Here is an 18,827-nt window from a genome sequence, read left to right on the forward strand (position 1 = left end):
GCAAAATTAAAAGAATTTACTAGTTGTTCCCATTGGAATCAGAGGTGGTATGTGCTTTAATGTTAGTAAGTGTAAATAGAAAGGGACTGTGTACAACAGAATAGGATTAAGTTTGTACGTGTTCTATTGATTGTTGCACTATGTTGAATCCTCCACATCACTGTCTGTGTATAGTTAGATATGGATCATGAGGCGTGTCATAATGTGAGAAACTGTGAAGAGTGTGTAAAGTGTGATACCACCCATAAATGTATTACACCCCCAATGCATCTGGTCGAATGGCCCCATGCTCCATGGCAGAAGTTAGCTTTTGATTTGTTGGACCCGTTTAAAGGTTTACCTGCCCATATGCAGTATGCTATAGTGATGGATGATTATTTCTCCTAAAGTCTGAAGTAACATTTGTTGAAATAGTGTCCACCGAGGAAGATTTGAATTTCATTAGGGAGATTTTTAGCAGAGAAGGGTTCCCTGAAAGTATTGTCATGCACAATGGTATTAAATTTACATCCAACCACATGATAGAATTTCTGAACTCACATTAAATAAAGCATAACTTAAAAGTGGAACGGTTTAATCATTACCTCAAGGAAAGCATCCACAATGGCTTGCAAAATTGAATGTCTGCTTCAAATATAATCAAAGAAAGTGCGTGGGAATACTGTATAAGTCCTCATTCTGGCACGGAAGTCAGTCCTTTCAAGTTGTTAAGGGGAAGAACTCTTTCTTCAGATGAGTATCCATAGTATTTATGCGAGATAACGACAAGGCCAATGTAACGGTGAACTTCCGGGGACATGTCTAAGGTTTCCAAATTTTTGAAAATTGTAAAAAGGAATAAAGGGAGTGTCATCACAGAGGATGGCAGATGCTGGACTATAAGGAGAGTTGCTAAGTGTCCCAAAGAAGAAAGATGGACAATGTTAGATACGCTTTGCATGATACCAAGTTGGTACCTATTCTACCAAGGACAATGTATCTGATGTTGGCAGCAACATAAGTTCTCTAGCTTAACCAACTTGTGAAGATATGATTGAACTAGAGTTTGACCATGCACATTCCAACATTGAAGAAGGCTTCATAACAGACAGAGTTAAAATGTCTATAAGGTCAAGAATTCCCTTGGGGAAAATTCTTCAAGAATAATCCTTCTGTAAGGGGAAGGATGTGCTACATCTAGTAAAGTAAATGCTGAATAACCATTGTATACTTATTCATTTTTATTATGTATATTTTATCACATGTTGTTTCATTATATTTCCCTTTCCTCCTCCACCCTCTCTGTCTTTGTAAATGGTGCATTCTATAGAACGTTGAGATGGGGAGTTTTATGATGGTTGGGACTCACCACATTTCATATGTTAGAATGTGCTCACTCAGAAATATTTGAATATAAGCCTTTATGTTACAACTTTACCTCATGTTGTAACAGGGTCCCCTGAATAGTGTTCCCTGCACCTCAAGGGCTGCAGGAACCTGTCTTACTCCCATGTAAGTTGCCTCCAACAACCTCTTCATTCCCTGTGGTTGGAACATGGAAAAAACTGAAATTAAAAAACTCCTGCAATTCCAATTGTCATAGATCTTCGAAATTCATGGTGATTCAGCAGGCCTTTAGGCATACGTAAGCTCCTGTTGTCTGAAAGACTTAAACCATTGACCTCCAGATTCAAAGATAAGGGCCTTAAGGATTATGCCACATGTAACGTTCTCTGTAACCCTTAGAGACGAGGTAGATGCGGCAACAACTAGGTCATATGTGCCTTGGGTGATTGAAACTAGACAGTGTGCATAGCATTGCAAATAAAATCAGGAGGAAAGCTGACCATACTCAAGTAGTCTGCAGCTCTTAAAAACTGGAAATAACAACGTGAAGAGATAATATTTCCATTCATGCAAATATTTTGTCAGAGTCAGAAAGACCCTTCTGGAATTTAAATCTCTCGACTGGTAGTCAAGTCACTGGCAGGAACAGTATTTGTACAGGACCGGCTCCTAAGTCAGCACCTCAACTTTTCTTCACAGGGAAAGCAAATGGTATGCTTTCCCTGTGTTTTAGAAATGTTGTGAAACACAATTGTTTTAGGGTAACATAATTAAATGCCATCATGCAAGTGAGGAACCTAAGCATTATATGTCCTGTATTGGAAGTACAAGACAGCAATAATTGTGGTGTTGTCAGCTCCTCACACACCCAGGACTCCGATAATAGGAGCTACACCCCTGAGTACCTGTGCTGAATTAAAAGCTGAAAGGTATCATTACCTACTCCCTTCATGGTTGCTGTTGTTGGGGAGTTGACCCATAGTCCAAGGAAGCAAGAGTGTGCCTGAACTCGTGGACAGAATCTGCTAGAAGAGACAAAGCCACAAGCTGTTCAGGGAAGTACTGTACAGAGGGAGAAGAAAAGGGATGCAAGGGGTGTGGACAAATATGAAGGGAGGCTAAAGAGCAAGATGGGAATGGCAAATGAAGACCCAAAAGTAAAAGGCACGGGTAAGAGGCAAAGCATAAGAGAGGATCAACAAGGAGACATACTGGATAATAAAATATTGAGAAAGGTTATTTCGTTGCACAGGCTGTGAGAGAAGCTGAGACAGATTGGGTTACTATGCCAGAATAATCTTTCTAAAATTGTCCAACAGACCTTTGGCAGACTGTAGTGTCGTACCACACTTCATCCAGGCAAAGAGGAATAATGCAGAGGTATAGTTATAGCTTCAACGTTTATTCCAAGTTACTGAGTACATCCAGAGATCAGCAGCTCACCCAGTATAACTGACACACAGTTAGAATACACACTCATACCATTACATTCCTATTACAGATGTACATTCTATCCTACTCACGAGCCTGCTTAAAGCGATACACCATCGCTACACATCTCCCTTCTTAATTATACTTTGTTCACAAATATACTTTCACAGAAACTCCCACACAACATTGTTACAAATAAAAGAACACATAATTTGCATAATACCTTACTTGAAAACAACAAAACTATCAAGTTTCCGGGGAGCTGTAATACACCTACCAAACCTGCTTACCCTGCCCCCAGTAGTACATTCATTGATAGGCTCTTTACTCTGTGTGACCACTTCACCACTTTTACCCAGAACTTGACCATCATTTAACACACTACCTTCAAGGGTTTTCCCACCAATGTCAACACCCTCATCAGAGACAACTTCAGCAGCTCCACTTTGCTCTGTCTGAAAACCCAAAGATTCTGTGGACTGTGCACTCACACCAAGATCTATATCCCCCCGTCTTTCATTACATTCTCCCCCCGACGGAAAGACATCCATCCACCAATAGTCTCTTCTCCCCTCTGAAACACAATTTTTTGCAACACCTTGATCATTTGACAAAGCAATGCGGCTCATGTGATGGACACTGCCATCATCAAGCTGCACTGTGTTCCTCATGACCTTTATAACGGTTTTAGGTTCCGAAAATCTGGGTTGTAATTTGCTAGATTTCTTTGCAAATTTAACCCTTACCCATTGTCCAACCTGGACACATGGTTCTTTTCTACCATGTTTTTTGTCAAAATACATTTTATTCTTCACTTGTGAAGCCTTCATAGCTTCTTTTACACGTTCAGCATCCCAGTCATACTTTCTACTTCTGCCAATCCACCCAGGGTTAATTTTACAATGTGGGAATCTTCCCCGCATTATCCCAAACGGACTCTCCCCAATTGTGTCATGTGTTGTGATTCTATATGACCAAATCAACTTGTCTAATTCATCATCCCAATTCGTATTACCTTTCTTCGCCAGTTGCAAAACGCCTTTCAAAACCCTGTTAACCCTTTCTACCACTGAATTACCTCTAGGGTGATATAATTCTGTAAACTTTTGCTGAATACCAGTGTTCTCCATGAATTTTCTCATTAAGTCAGACTTGAATTGAACGCCATTGTCTGTAAGAATACGTGCAGGAAGACCTTCTCTAAGAAAGCACTTTTGTAAAAAACCAATGACTGTCTCTGTGTTCACCTTCGTCACCACTTCCACCTCAATCCACCTCGAAAACATGTCCACCAGCACCACCAGGTACTTGGTAACACCATCTTGCCATTCCACGGGACCCATAATGTCTAATGCGACTTCTTCCCAAGGCAACTCTGGACAAGACAATGAAGACATCAGGGGATTGAGTGTTCTCTGTGCTTTGTCCGAAGACTCACAATTGATGCACTCCCTTACAAACCGTTCAATTTCCAAGTCAATTCTAGGCCACCAATATAATGCTTTAATGTTCCTCTTAGTGCGAGAAACACCTGGGTGTCCTTCGTTCCCAATCACAATAATTTTACTTCTCATACCATGCGGAGGTATAACTTTTCCTCCTCTACATACAAATTCCCCATCAAGGCTTAATTCATCGCGCACCTCCCAAAAAGCTCTCAATGCCAAATCCTGTTTGCACTCATTCGACCACCCTTGGATGACTCTATTTCTAACCGTTTCCAACGTTTTGTCCTTGTTACACTCCAAGTGCCAATCATCTTTACGCAACCCTGTTGTGTCATCAAATACCCCAGCCACCGAGAATTCACACCAGGGATCTAGATCAATCTCTTTCATAGGTAACGGGAGTCTACTCAAGAAATCCGCTATAATATTCTTAGCGCCCGGTACATACTTCACCTCGTATACGAAATCTTGGAGTCGCATGGACATCCTTGCGATTCTCGCTGAGGCTCTAGACAAACCCTCTGTCGTCAATAGCTTCATCAACGGTTTATGGTCGGAGCGCAACAAAAATTTCTTACCCCATATGAACTTCCTAAAGTGCTCCATTGCCCAAACACAGGCTAAAGCTTCGCGTTCTATTACAGAATACTTCTCCTCTGTAGGAGAAAGCGAACGAGACGCAAATGCTATAATCACTTCTTTACCATCATCCGATACCTGAGATAATACTCCTCCAAGACCAGTACCGCTAGCATCAGTCGTAACCACGGAGAACGCCTGTGGATCAAAGCCCTGTAATGTGGGAGCATGAGCAATTGCTTCTCTGATGGTGACGAATGCGCTCTGACAAGCCGGCGTCCAATTAAACATAACCTTATTCTTTAACAAATTTCGCATCTCATACGTTTTTTTAGCAAAATTGTAAACAAATTTGGAATAAAATTCCGCCAAACCAAGAAAAGAACGAAGTTCGTCCTTTGATTTGGGTGGCGGTGCATTAAGAATGGCTTCCACCAAACTGCATTTGGGCTTTATACCTGAACAACTAATCTCATGGCCTAAATATGTAACTGACTTCTCAGTGAACTTACACTTGCTGCCTTCAGCCACCAAGCCATTTTCACGGAGAATGGACAATACCTCCCTTAAAATCATGTTGTGGTGTGCTCTATCCTTCCCCATGATTAAGATGTCATCCTGGAAGACTGCCACTTCTTGTATGTGGTTAAAAAGGTTGGTCATGAGCCTCTGAAATACTGCAGCGGCTGATGCCAGTCCAAACGGCATGCGTTTAAATCTGTAACACCCAAAAGGGGTGCAGAAAGTGGTAAGGTGCCTGCTGCTCTTCTCCAAGACAACTTGATGATAAGCTGCTGACAGGTCCAAAGTGGAGAACCTAGTTACAGACAGCATTTCATCAATCCTTGGGAGAGGAAACTGGTCCACTAGTATGTTATCGTTGAGGTATCTCAAATCCACGCATAGACGGGTTTTACCGTTCGATTTGCGTGCTACGACTAATGGAGAAACCCACTCTGCAGCTTCTACCGTTTCGATGACATTGTTTTCTAACATTTTCTGTAACTCTCCTTTCACCTCATCTCTTACAATGAAAGGAATGTTCCTAGCCTTGTGAATTTTGGGAATAGCTCCTTCTTTTAAATGAATACGATGTGTAAATCCTTTTAACTTGCCCATGGTATTTGTGAATACTTCTGGAAACTCCTGTAAAACCCACTTCTTAGTGTCCTCCCCATCACACGAGACTAAAACTTGTTCCTTGCTATTCGGATTCAGGATGATATGTAACGACTTCTGATCTTTCCATCCCAACACTGGTGGGCCTTCTTTAGCTACATATAGTTTACCCACTGCTTCTCTTTCTTTGAACCTGAATACTAACGTTCTAAAGCCTAACATGTCTATTTTGTCCCCTGTAAAGCTCTCAGCAGAGACATCATTGGGTTCCAACCACTCCCCAATTTTACCAATAAACATGTTGCTCCATATTTCTTGTGAAATTATGGTGAATGGAGATCCCGAATCGGCAGCAAGTTGTACTACAATGCGGTTTAGAAGATGAACTACCCGTTATATTCAGTACCACCTTCTTTCTTTGGATGCAATTCACTTGAACATCTGCATCACTAGCAGTTGATGAACTATCATCATCCTCTTCTTGAACACATTTCACCTTATTCTTAGCGTTCATTTTTTTTTGCGTCTGCACACTCTAGAGAAATGACCCACTAGCCCGCACTCTAAACACTTAGCCAACTTTACCGGACACTTCTCATAGCCTGCAGAGTGTGAATAACTTCCACATCTATAACAGATCAGACTTCCCGACCTTCTGTTATCAACATTATCCATTTATTTTTTTGTAGTTAAGTCTGATTTGCCCTTATCGAATCGTGAGTTACTGTTATTTCTGTACACATTTTTCTTTTCACTCACTTTACCCACCACCTCACTAGTGGCAGCTTTATCATTCGAGAGCGTGGCTTTCGCACACCTCTCTGAAAGTTAACCTTTCTTAACAATAGCAATTATGTCTTTAAGACAACTCTCTCCTTCTATCCACAATTTATCTTGTAATGACTTATTCTTAGTGTACATTACAACCTGGTCACAAATAAGCTCGTCCTGCAGTTGCGCAAACCTGCACTTACTCGCTAATTTCCTTAGCGCGGAAACATATTCCTCTACGGTTTCCAGTTTGTCTTGTTTCCTGTGGAAGAAAGCATGTCTAGTTACAGCAATGCATACAGACGGAGAAAGGTAATCGTCCAGATCTAATATGGCAGATTTAAACACATCTACATCCCCCTCTGATCTTTCAACCTTAACCATTTCATTAAAAATCCGTAAACCTTCGGGGCCTAATGAATACATCAACATCCTTTTCTTCCTTTCTGGAGAGAATGTTCCGCTAATGTCCTCTAAATTCGCAATATAGTTGATGAAGTACTCCTTCCAAACTAACCATGTTACTACTGGTTCGCCTGGAGTCGGTAAGAATTCTTTTGGCGAATTAATGTGTGGTTTTGCGAACATTCCATCGCCAGAAGCGGCATTCCTTGTGTCCGAAGATGATGTGTCGGTCGGCATTTTTGTTGAAAGGTAAGGCAATGAGAAATCACAAACTGTAAATTAATGAAGTTCCAAATCCCGTAAGCTTGTGACTGTACACAACTTCCAGAATGTTCCTCTGGTATTTCCAGACGAAAAAAAACACCACATCAAGTTGTCACTGCTGTAATTCAGTAAATTACCACTTCAAGAAAACTCCCTGGTGTACTCAGCGAAAAGAACACAACGAAAAATGAGCTGCTTCAAACTCACACAACTAGATTCACATCCCCTGTGTTCGTGAGGATCACTCTTTACTGTTTGCCTTCGTTTTAAATAAAATTTTGTCCCCTCTTGCTCACCTCAAACTGCTTGCGAGACAAACTCCTGGTTACGACCAATCCTTCATCTGTACGCTTCACTGCGTTGTCTCGCTCCGTTCGCGAGGCGTCGTCATGGCAACAGATTCGCTTTCCGACGGTGTCCTGTGAGTATTTGACCACGTAACGTGGTGATGTGCGCTTTGCCAGTACCGCGTGATGATGCGGATGCAGATCTATTACAGATGTACATTCTATCCTACTCACGAGCCTGCTTAAAGCGATACACCATCGCTACACAGACCCAGTGAAATGTCAGTTTCTGCCTGACACATGCCAGCCTCCCCTGACTCAACCTGCCTTTTATGAGCTGGCTTTGATTGTGTCTAACATTGTCACTGTCATATTGGCCTTTTGGTGAAATGTCCCTGAATCAAATTTTCTAGAGTTCATGGAAACCAGTCTGCCTCTTCTTAACTGTCCTAAGGCAGTATTGCAAGGTGGCAAAGTTGATAAGCTTTGACAGCGCAGGACTGATTGGGTACCTTTAAACACCTGTCTTTCCTCTTGGTCCAGACTCTTGCCCTGTTGCCTGGTTTGAATTCTGTTGGGTGCTCACAACCACTGTACAAAGTCTGGATGGAAGAAGAGATTCAAACAGAGACAGAGATATTTGTGGAAAAAAAGGTTTGGGCTGGAGAGCCAGGCAAATGTTAAATATTTGGGAAGTAAGTGGCGAGAGAGAGAGAGACCAAAAGTATTTGAAGAGGAGGTGTCTGGATTTCAGGCGAAGGAAATTCCAAAACTGGGTTGTCAGAAAAACTGCTGTGGTGTGGGGAGAGCCAGGAAAATGTTTAGTGGTTTTGGAGTTTATGGAATGGAAAAAGTGGGGCTACAGCAGGGGTCAGGTGAAAGCAAAAGAAGCTGTAGATGAAAGTCTGGAAAAAGGAAAGAGGCTGGATGGTTGAGAAAAATGAAAGCAAGGCTAAGGGCAGGGAGTATGCAGAAATGGATGCTGGGCCTGAGTGAAGCTGGGTAGACTGGGCAGAGTACGGGTAAAGAGCAGATGGTGAGTTATCAAGTCAAGTGGTTGAGGATTGAATGGAGGACCCAAAGAGTGAATAGGATGATATCACTACAAAGGTAGGATTTGGGCAAATAATCTAAGATACAGGCATGTATGGGCGGCAGGACATTTACTTACCTTGCCCCTACTCTTTGGAATGAACTTCCCCTCCACTTACCCGAATTCCAGGACCTCCTGCATTTCAGGAAGCTGCTAAAGACCTATCTTTTCTGAGGTGTGCTCCTCTGGCTGAAGCTCACTGCCCAAGCTCGGAGATACCCCTGACGGGGTGATTCGGGTGCTATATAAATGAATAAATATCAAATAGAGTGCTGTGCGCTTTGGAGATGAGATGGGGAAAACCAAAACAAGACACAGAGATTATGCGGATAGTTAGATCCTGAGACAGAAAGGGAAGGGCTTGGAAGTGAAAAGGCAGGGATGAGCATAGGCTATGTCTCATACACTCTATCTATCTTTTGCATTGAGCCTCTCTTTCTCTTCCCTATCCTACCCTGTCTCTATTTCTAACTTATTCTCATTGCATCTTCCACTATCACTTCCACTTCCCCTCTATCTTCCTCTGGTGCGTCTCTCTGTCCCTCTTTTTCAAGCCCTCTATTGCTCTCACTCCATTAGTTGGGTCTTCAGAGCTCTCATAGATGATTGGTGATTACATCCCATATCAACCTCTTTCTTTCTCTTTATCTCTCTCTCTCGACATTTCTTTTTTTCTGTTTCGTATCTCTCTTCATCTTTCTCTCTCCTTTTATCTCTCCCCATCTCTCTACTTTGCTCTACTTCTCTTTCCCCTATCTCTCTTTTTCTCTCCCTATCTCTCATTCTCCCTTCATATTTCTACATCTATCTTCCCATTTCTATCAATTTTTCTCCCTCTCTCTTAGGTGAGTCATTGACTGAAGATGAGTGATTGCTTCCTCTCATTTTAGCTTTCACTCCCCATCTTTTTTTCTCTACCCTATCTCCCTCTGTTACATATTTACCTCTCTGCCTCTCTTACATCTCACTCCCTCTCTCATCATTTGTGTCCCCCTCCATCTCTCTCTCTCTGCCAACTCCTCTCTGAAGGAAGAAGAGGAAATAAATGTCTAATCTTGAGATCTCCTAATTGTACTCACATTTTCCCTCACATCTTCAGAAGATATAAGGAAGCTGCTTTGTGTGAAGGGAAATAGTACCATTTTCCACCAACCTGATTTGCGCCACGTCCCTTGGCCTGAGCCAGTCACACCAGTTAAGCTTACCAATTTCAGAGCTACATCTTTGTCTTTTTTTTTTTTTAAAGCAATAGATAGTACTACTCTTCCAGAGGTATGCCAACCTTTGAAAACAAGAGTCCTATTAGCAGTGGTTACTGTGTTTCTAGAGTGGATAGGCGATGAGAAAATGTTCTCTGTCTTCCCCCCCCCCTCTTCCTGTAACCCTCTTTGACCTTCAAAGTTCAATCCAGACTTTGTATAGTGGTTGTGAGCACCTAACTGGAATCCTAACTTTACTACTACTAAATGCCTTTTGTGAATACCGAAAGTTGAAAAGTTAGAATTTTGTCTCAGTTTAGTAGTAGTAGAGTTAGGAATCCTAACTTTACTATTACTTAAATGCCTTTTGTGAATATCAAAAGTCGTAAAGTTAGAATTTTGTCTCAGATTACTTTTGTGAATCGGGCCCTAATCTCTAACCTCATTGGAACATACGTCAGCTGCAATTCCTCATTCAACTGACTGTTGTGACCAGATTGCCCAATCCTTTCTGGACAAGGTCAATAACATCTATATTCCCTTTCCTAAGAGTGCTAGGTCCTTCAAAACGTCATTTTCTACCTGCACGCTACCAGATTCCCCAGGAAAGCTTCTTAATCTGGAACCTATCTCAGAGACTGATACTTGCAGCCTAATGCTCAAAGTTAAACTCGGATCTCCTTTAGACCCTGCATCCCCATCAATTCTGGAACAGGGCAGAGCTACCATTGCACCAGTGCTAACAGAGTTTCTCATATTGTCGTTTCGGTCAGGCCTAGTCCTGACAGAGTGGAAATATGCCATGGTTATCCCTCTACTCATAAAGCCTAACCTAGACCCACTATTGCCCCTCAAAATCTAAGACCCATCTCATTACTAACCTACTTTGAAAAAACTGCAGAGAAATTTGTCAATCAGCAACTAATGCAGTTTGTGGAGAAAAATGTAGTTGTCCAGATACGTGCTGTGTACCCTACTGTTGCTCTCTTCTCTCGAGTGGGTCCCTTTAGAAGGACTCTGTGTTGATACTGTCGCGATTATAATGCTCTAGCGTGAAAATTATTATTCTCACAAAAATTGCGTTCTTTTGATAAACTAGACAAGAAATAATTGTTTATAATTAAGGTATTCATTATAACAGTAAAAATTAAAGTGTTTGTTTCTAAAAATTATAACAGCTTAGTTAATATGAAATAAGAATATAGAATTGAACGTTGCAATATTATTTCTTGTTTCCCCCTCTTTTTCTAAATTGCAGATATTATTAAAAATCTACATAGGGTGAAACCACACTGATAAATTGAGACTGATCAAGCAAAAATAAAAAGGTATGCATTGCTCTTCACTTTTTTGGACAATGGATTGATACAACACAATACAACTTAGTACTCGGTACACCTTACATACATATGTTTTTCTTTCTCTTTCTTTTTTCCTCTATATTAAGGCAATTTATCTAGTCTGGCCGATTAAAGGAAGGCTTAGCTACAATTCATAGTGTTGGAGGGGAACAAGACGAAGCCCCCTTGTATTTCAATTTTTGGTAAGACCATATATTATATCAATGGCTGATAAAAAATACAGTACTAAAAAGGAGTAAATGAGGTATTCAGGTGTCTGATAAAATGTAAATCAGGCATTTAATGTCTGATAAAAAGACAATAAGGTATATTAATATCAATTTTGTGAGGTTTGAAAATAGCAATTATTTGTTGTTATTAATAGAAAACCTTTGCCCCATTATTAAAATAATAAGATAATAAAGATTTTGTTTATATGCCTTTATTCGATCTGTAGAGAAATGAACTTGCGAAAATGAATTGAATGGATATACTTTTAGAAAGTGATTGTTAGGATAAGACAATACCATATAAAAGCATGATGATTTTTGACTCAGGAGGGAGGGAGAGGGAATTTATAATTTTCATAGTGTTTAGGGGTATGGTATTTGGTATGGAGGGGTTTTTTGTTTGTTTGACGCATAAGCTCTGGAGAGATTTACATGGCCTTGTATTATGCACTGTATGACTACCGGGGGTTTGTGATTAATCCTCGGGGAGCATGTGGAAAACAAGGCAAAAACAGTTTGTATGGATCTATATGTGGTTCTACAAAAAACCAATAAACTATGTTTTAAAAAAAAAATGATTTTTGACTCAGCAGGTGTGGAATTCAAGGATAACCACTGATCTTTGCAGCTATTTAAAAAAATGTGTGTACAAAAAGCTGTAGAATATTAATTTTGTTTAGCTTTTTGTTGTATAGAAAAAATGTACATATATGTCAATAGGGTTAACTTTTTAATTGTATATAAATGTAGATATTTTGTGAATATGTTTGTAAATATCTTGTTTCCATTTGTTTGTAGCCCTGAAGAAGTCCTCCGGGACGAAACGCGTCGGCTACGCTGTATGTGTCCTTTTATATATAAAAAAAGAGAAGAACTCAATAAAGAATTTTCTTTTGAAACAACACCTGCTGAATGGACAGACATATTTTATGATCATAATCTGAAATGACTATGTGGAGTGCTGGATCACAGTGATGTGTTTACAGAGCAAATTTTGTGATGAAAGCACTTTCTGGATTGCTGAAGTGAAGTGTGTCATACAACTCTGACAGCATTCCCACAAATGTTCTCAATTTTTACTGGATCCCCAAACCTGTATTTCCCTTTATGTACATGCACTCCAGATTTAATTCATACCACATCTCCCACTTGTACTGACACTGTTTTCAGTCTTTCTTTCTGATCATGCTAAGATTTTTGCCAGATTTATTGTGATGGACATTCTTCTTGACCAACAACATTAGCTTTTCAACATTGGAATAACACTTCATCCATTTAGACATCAAGGCTGGATAAAAAATGGTATTTGCTTTTCTGCCCCACAAAAATTTAAATGGTGAAACTTTGGTAGTTGAGTGGGGTGTAATTTTGTAGCACAACAATATACTCCTCACCAATTTAACAATGTCATGGTTACCACTTTTTGCCCATTTGATACATTCTCCAACAACAGAGTTAATTCGCTCAACAAGGCGGTTGGTTAGGGGATGATAGAGGGGAATTCTGAGATGTTTAACTCCATATGATTCGAAGAATCTCTGAAATGTTTTGCTAATGAATTGCATACCATTTTCTGAAATATGAGTATCCAGAAACCCTTTACTTAAAACAACCTCTCCAAGAAGCTCTATTACAAAATGTGCACCAGGCTCTCTGACAAATGTAAACTCTGGCACTTGGAACAAAAGTCTATCAGAATAGAATAACATTTGTACATCTAGGAAGAGAGTCACAAGGCCCCATGATATCAATCCCTAGCTTTATCCAACTTCAACTGGTGCCAGAGGAAGCATGGCAACTATCAACTCTTATCTGCAGAAGAATATACACCACAACCTTCTATCACCTCTTTAATGTTCATATACATTTTGGGCCACCAAAAAGAATCACGTATGCGCCATTTGGTGAGAGTCAAGCCTAAATGACACTAATGGGCGTTGTTGATTATACTGCATCTTAGCTTGTGTGGAGGAACTTATTTGTCAGCCCTAAATAACATCCCATCTTCTGTGGAGAGTTCTTCACTGACCTTAAAAAAAAGTCTGAAGCATCGAAGGTAGTACTTTTTACCTCGGGCAGCCATTTTTGACTAGCTCAAGTACTTGTTGCAACACCTGGTCTTCGATCAAAGCAATTCTCCATTCACCTTCTGAACATACACCCAGCTTGGGTACTTCAATGGATGCAACCAAACGATCTTTAAAATTTTCATCCATGAGTTCGGCCAGAACTAGTTCATCCTTACAATCATTGTTTTTGCAATGAAACCTGGAAAAACAATCGCCTTTGATATTCTTACCACCAGAAATGTGTACAAGATCAAACTGGAAATGTAAGAGTTTAGAAAACAGCCTCAAAGTTTTCAGTGTACAACATTTATTTTAGCCACTACCCAGAATAGATAAAAGTGTTTTGGGGTTTGAAATGTGACAGTTGGAGTTGGGGACAATATGGGAGCAAAGAGTACATGCTTGTACTGTTGAGGCAGCTCAGTATTCTTGTTGAATTAAAGGTATGTGAAAACCATCTCATCTGTGTATTTAGTTTGTTACTGCAGTTTCTTAGTTAGTCTTCCAAATGTTTCAGAAGCTTGACATGCAGACTCCAGCGCCATGTAGTTTCCTGCAGTGTGCATTTGATCTGTATAGCGTGGACAGTCTGAAGGTTCAGGGTGAGGGATGACTCAAAAGTTAGAACAAGATCCCCTTTAGTGAGTGTTCAATTCAAGCTGAAAAAATTGACATTTGCAAAAATGTATGTTTGTTGTTTCAATACTGCAGAATTAATTGGAATTCTGCCTTGTCAGTGGTATATGAGATTGATATAACTGCAGAAGATGCAAGAATGATGCGGGGATTTTCACATGTCCAGAGAACATAACCTTTTGCCTGTATCATACTAAATAAAGGCCTGGTTCCACACCTTTTGTAGTAGTTTGTTGCCACTGTTAGGTAGCACCCTTAGGCCTTACTGCGCCTTATGGATGAGCCAAAATTGCAATGAAGACTTTACGGGGAGATTTACAAAAAAGTAGTGCAATGCAACGCAGCCCCCCACGAGGCTATGCTGCGTTGCGCAAGAGGGAGGGAGCAGGGGAGCGCCATATCTCCAAAGACATGGCTCTCGCCTCCCCTTTCCCTTGCACCGGTGCTAATTACAGCTGCCATGCGCCATGCACACACCTTAGCGCCGCAGCGCTAAGGTGTGTGCATGAGTCCAGCATAGGTTTTGTACAGGAAGGGTACCCTTCCTGTACAAAATACTATGCTTGACACAAGGGAAAGCTTTTCCCACTTTGTATGCATGCTGCACAGTGCAGCAAGCATGCAAAGTCAGAAAAGGAAGGAGAAATGAAAGCATTTCTCCTTCCTTGCGCCTAGTTGAAAAGGGCGCAGTTTTCTCACGCTAAACCCAATCCTCTGTTTTTAGTAAACTGGGTATTAGCATGAGAAACCTTGGGTGGTTGCATGGGAACACTCATGCACCTCCCTTGGTTGGGGAGACGAGGGCATGTGGGGGAGTTAAAAGGCGGTGCACCACTCGACGTGTACAGATCTGAGACTGCAGATAACAAGTTCCCTTGACCAGCCATTGCAGCATTGGTCCTCGGAGACCTGTGCCCTGAAGTTGAGCCCCTGCGGCAAAAATTGACATAGGCGCAGGACACAGGCACTCACGATCTCCCTACTGAAGGCTTGGGGCTGACGTGGAGGAAAGATTTGGTTGCCCTGGGAAATTAGTGATGCTACCAGCATGAATAGAGAAGGACCAGCTGGGAGCAGTTATCATCTAAACTGACGAAACCCGCCCCACCAATCCACTGTCCAGGTGGAAGCGGACCACTCACCAGCCATCTAGTGAGCTACAGAAAGGATTGTGCCGGCTCCACACCTGCTAGCCCCATCTGCTATGGGGAGAGAGAAAGAAGCAAAATCTCCCTCAACGCAAACCCAAATGGAGCAGTACACCACGAGCTGGACTGGTCCTGGCAAGGCCATCCATGGCAAGGCCGCTCTCCCCAAAGGAGATCTCACCACGATCCTGCAAGCCATACAGTCCTCACAGGACACCGTGGAGAGCAAATTAGGAGAGGTGCAAATTCGACTTGGCCCTCATAAGACAAGACCTTTGCAATGCCACAACCCGCATAACGGAATTAAAATCCCACTTGTCTACAGTTGAGGGTTATATACACTGCTTAAAAGAACAGGTCACGCAGCTCCGATCCCACATGAGAGAGCTATTCATGTAAAACGTAATACACAAAATGTTGTAACCTTCTTCAAATAATTGGTTAGTGGTGACCAAAATAAATCCCTATTTACAAATGGTTTGAAAGAAGTGGCATAAACAATCTCCAATCTGTGATAGTGACAAACACTGTTCCACCAGGAGGTAACAGACAGTTTAGTTGTACATTTGAACATTTCCAGTTTAGCTGGAAGGCTAACGACAACATCAAGTCAAATAAACCTTTTCCATGAAAGGGCAATCCCAACACAACCTAATAGACTACCTGTAAAAAGAATAATATTTGATATGGGAGCATGCAAATTAAAAATTATGGAAATACGGGACCAAATATTCCTCCAAAAGGAGGCTACAGCAGGGCAGGAGAACAAAAGGTGCATCAAATCTGTAAACGTTGTTATCAGTGTGTGTAAAGCTAGCTATGGACAACGGAGTCAAGTATAATCTATGATAGAGAAAGAACATGGATTGAGTAGTGGAGGCAGATCTAGAATTTTTCAAAGATATAGCCCAGATCTTGTCCTAGACTTGATGCTCCAAACACAACACAAATCCATCTCCCAGGCAAGTTCCACTTTAGATTTAGGACGGTCAGAATTTGGGGTATGGAGGTATTTATAAATTAGGGATGTTTTGGGAAGTATTGCTAATATTCTGAGAAGTGGATCCTCTGTGGATGTTGATTCAATTGAAGGAAGAGAATAAAAAACATACAGAATTATTCCCATAAGAGTTGAGAAATTATGCCAAAATGAATGAGGACAGTTAAAAGTATCCTGAAATTGAGGAAAGGAGCAAGGAAACAAGCCATCAAACATATCTTGGACTCAAACAATTCCCTAAGTCTCCAGGTCATCCAATATAGAGGTCTAATATAGATGGTAATGAGACGATTCTGCCAAAGAGGAGAAAGCAGGAAGGAATCTCTAGAATCGATTTTTAACTGGCAATGAGGCCTTAATAATGAGCATGTCGGTTTAAAAAGCGGAAGAGGAGTGACTTTAACTTTTGTATTAAAGGCCAGGATTTCCTTTACAGAAAAGGCACAAGTAAGGATCATTCAACATCAACCCATAAAGGAGTAAAAGGGGAGTAGCCAGTGAGAAGCTATTTAGAAGCTAGTCTAAGACAAAAAGCCTTGTGATGAAGCTGAAAGTCGGAAAGATTCACTCCACCATTGGATTTGGGGTTCCGAAGATGTGACAAGGAAATTCTGGATTTCATTTTATTCCATAAGAATTTAGAGAGGAGATAGTTGATTTTTTTTAAAGTAAATAGATGGAATATAGATAGGAATCATGGAGAGAATATAAAATAAAACAGGAGTAATCATCATTTTAATAGAGTTGAGATGACCCCACCAAGAGAGAAAGAGAAGATTCCAGGAAGAGTTGAGTTTAGAAATACGATCTAAGCCTTCCGACATGTTTATTTGAACTGAATCCAATATGGGGTTATAGAACCAGATGCATAAATATTTGAATTGAGAACTATTCCAACAGAACCCGGTAGAATCAAAATGTTGTTTGAGACAGAATTTTATAATGGGAAGCATTTATGCCTTATTAGAATTAATCTTATAACCTGAAACTGAGGAAAAATCTGTGATCTCTTGCAATAGAGGAGGAATAGAGGTTTCAGGATGAGATATAAAAAGTAAAGTATCATCTGCATATGCAGACAACTTCAAATGTTGATCTTCGTATATAAATGCAGAAATAGAAGTATTTTGGCGAATATGGGATAAAAAGGGTTCAAGTGATAAAATAACTAGAAGAGGAGATAGGGGGCAACCTTGGCGTACACGGCGTTGTAGAGGAAAGAATGGAGAGGTGAGACCATTAACTACGACAGAAGCTCTAGGGATCGAATAAAGCAAAGAAATGAGAGAAACAAATTTTGGACCAAACGCTTGCCAATGGAGATCTTCAAATAGGAAAGACCAATCTACCCTATCGAACGCTTTCTCCACGTCGATAGCAACAGCAGCTAATGATAGGAGAGAGTTGGAACCTTATTCAAAACATTAAAAAATAGCCTTGAATTATCAGAAGTTAGTCTACCCTTAAATAAACTGAGCTGTTCTAGGGCAATTAGCTTCAGTAAAAGAGGGTCAAGCAAGCAGTTTGGCAAAGATTTTATAGTCGACATTCACCAAGGAAATAGGACGATAGTTCTTAAAATGTATGGAATTAGACAGATTGTAGCTTTTTAAAAGGTACCTTCTGCTTAGTATAAAAGTATTGAAAAACTATAGGAGAAGTCTAAGTAAAATTGAGCCGTAAAGCCATCAGGGCCCGGAGTTTTATCTTTTTGAGAAGACATAAAGATTGAGACAATTCCAAAATTGACAGATCAGATTCTAGAGAGGTGAAGTCATGATCCTCAAGAGAGGGGATGGAACTCGGCTACAATAGGCATCAATAATAGAAGCAGGATGGGAAGACTCCGGAGTATAAGTAGTTTTATAACATTTCATAAATTCCTCTAAAATATCCTGATCTTTGAAAAGAAGAATTCCATCCGGTGTGTGAATGGATTCTATCAACATGAGTTCCTTCCGAGATTTGAGGTAGTTAGCTAATAGTTTACCAACATTATTACATCCACCATGGTAGCCAGCACTAGTGCGAAGAAGAAGAATAGATGAGGCTTCATCTGTAGTTATTTTATCAAAGTCGAGTTTCACACAGACAAGCTCCTGTAGAGCAGAATTGGATGAGGACGTGTAAAATTTATGTTCAAGGCCCTTATTATTAGTTAGTAGACTTTTGTATTGAGCAAGTGAATGCTTCTTTTTCCTGGACAAGTCAATTATAAAGCTGTGGGCAGTAGCCTTGAATGCATCCCATAGCACAGAAGGGGAAACATCTGGATCTGCATTTAAGGAGAAGAATTCCTCGGCAAAGGGGATAAAAGAGGAAGAAAAAAATGGATCATGTGAAAGGAAATTGTTAAACTTTCATCTCGAATACCTCGGATGTGAATGGAGCAAGTCGAAATCAGCGACCACAGGGGAGTGATTAGAGATAACAATTGGTCTAATTGAAGAGGAAATAATATTCTAAGTCAATGATTTAGAAA

The sequence above is a fragment of the Triturus cristatus genome, chromosome 11 (genome assembly GCF_964204655.1).
Source record: "Triturus cristatus chromosome 11, aTriCri1.1, whole genome shotgun sequence".
NCBI lineage: Eukaryota > Metazoa > Chordata > Amphibia > Caudata > Salamandridae > Triturus > Triturus cristatus.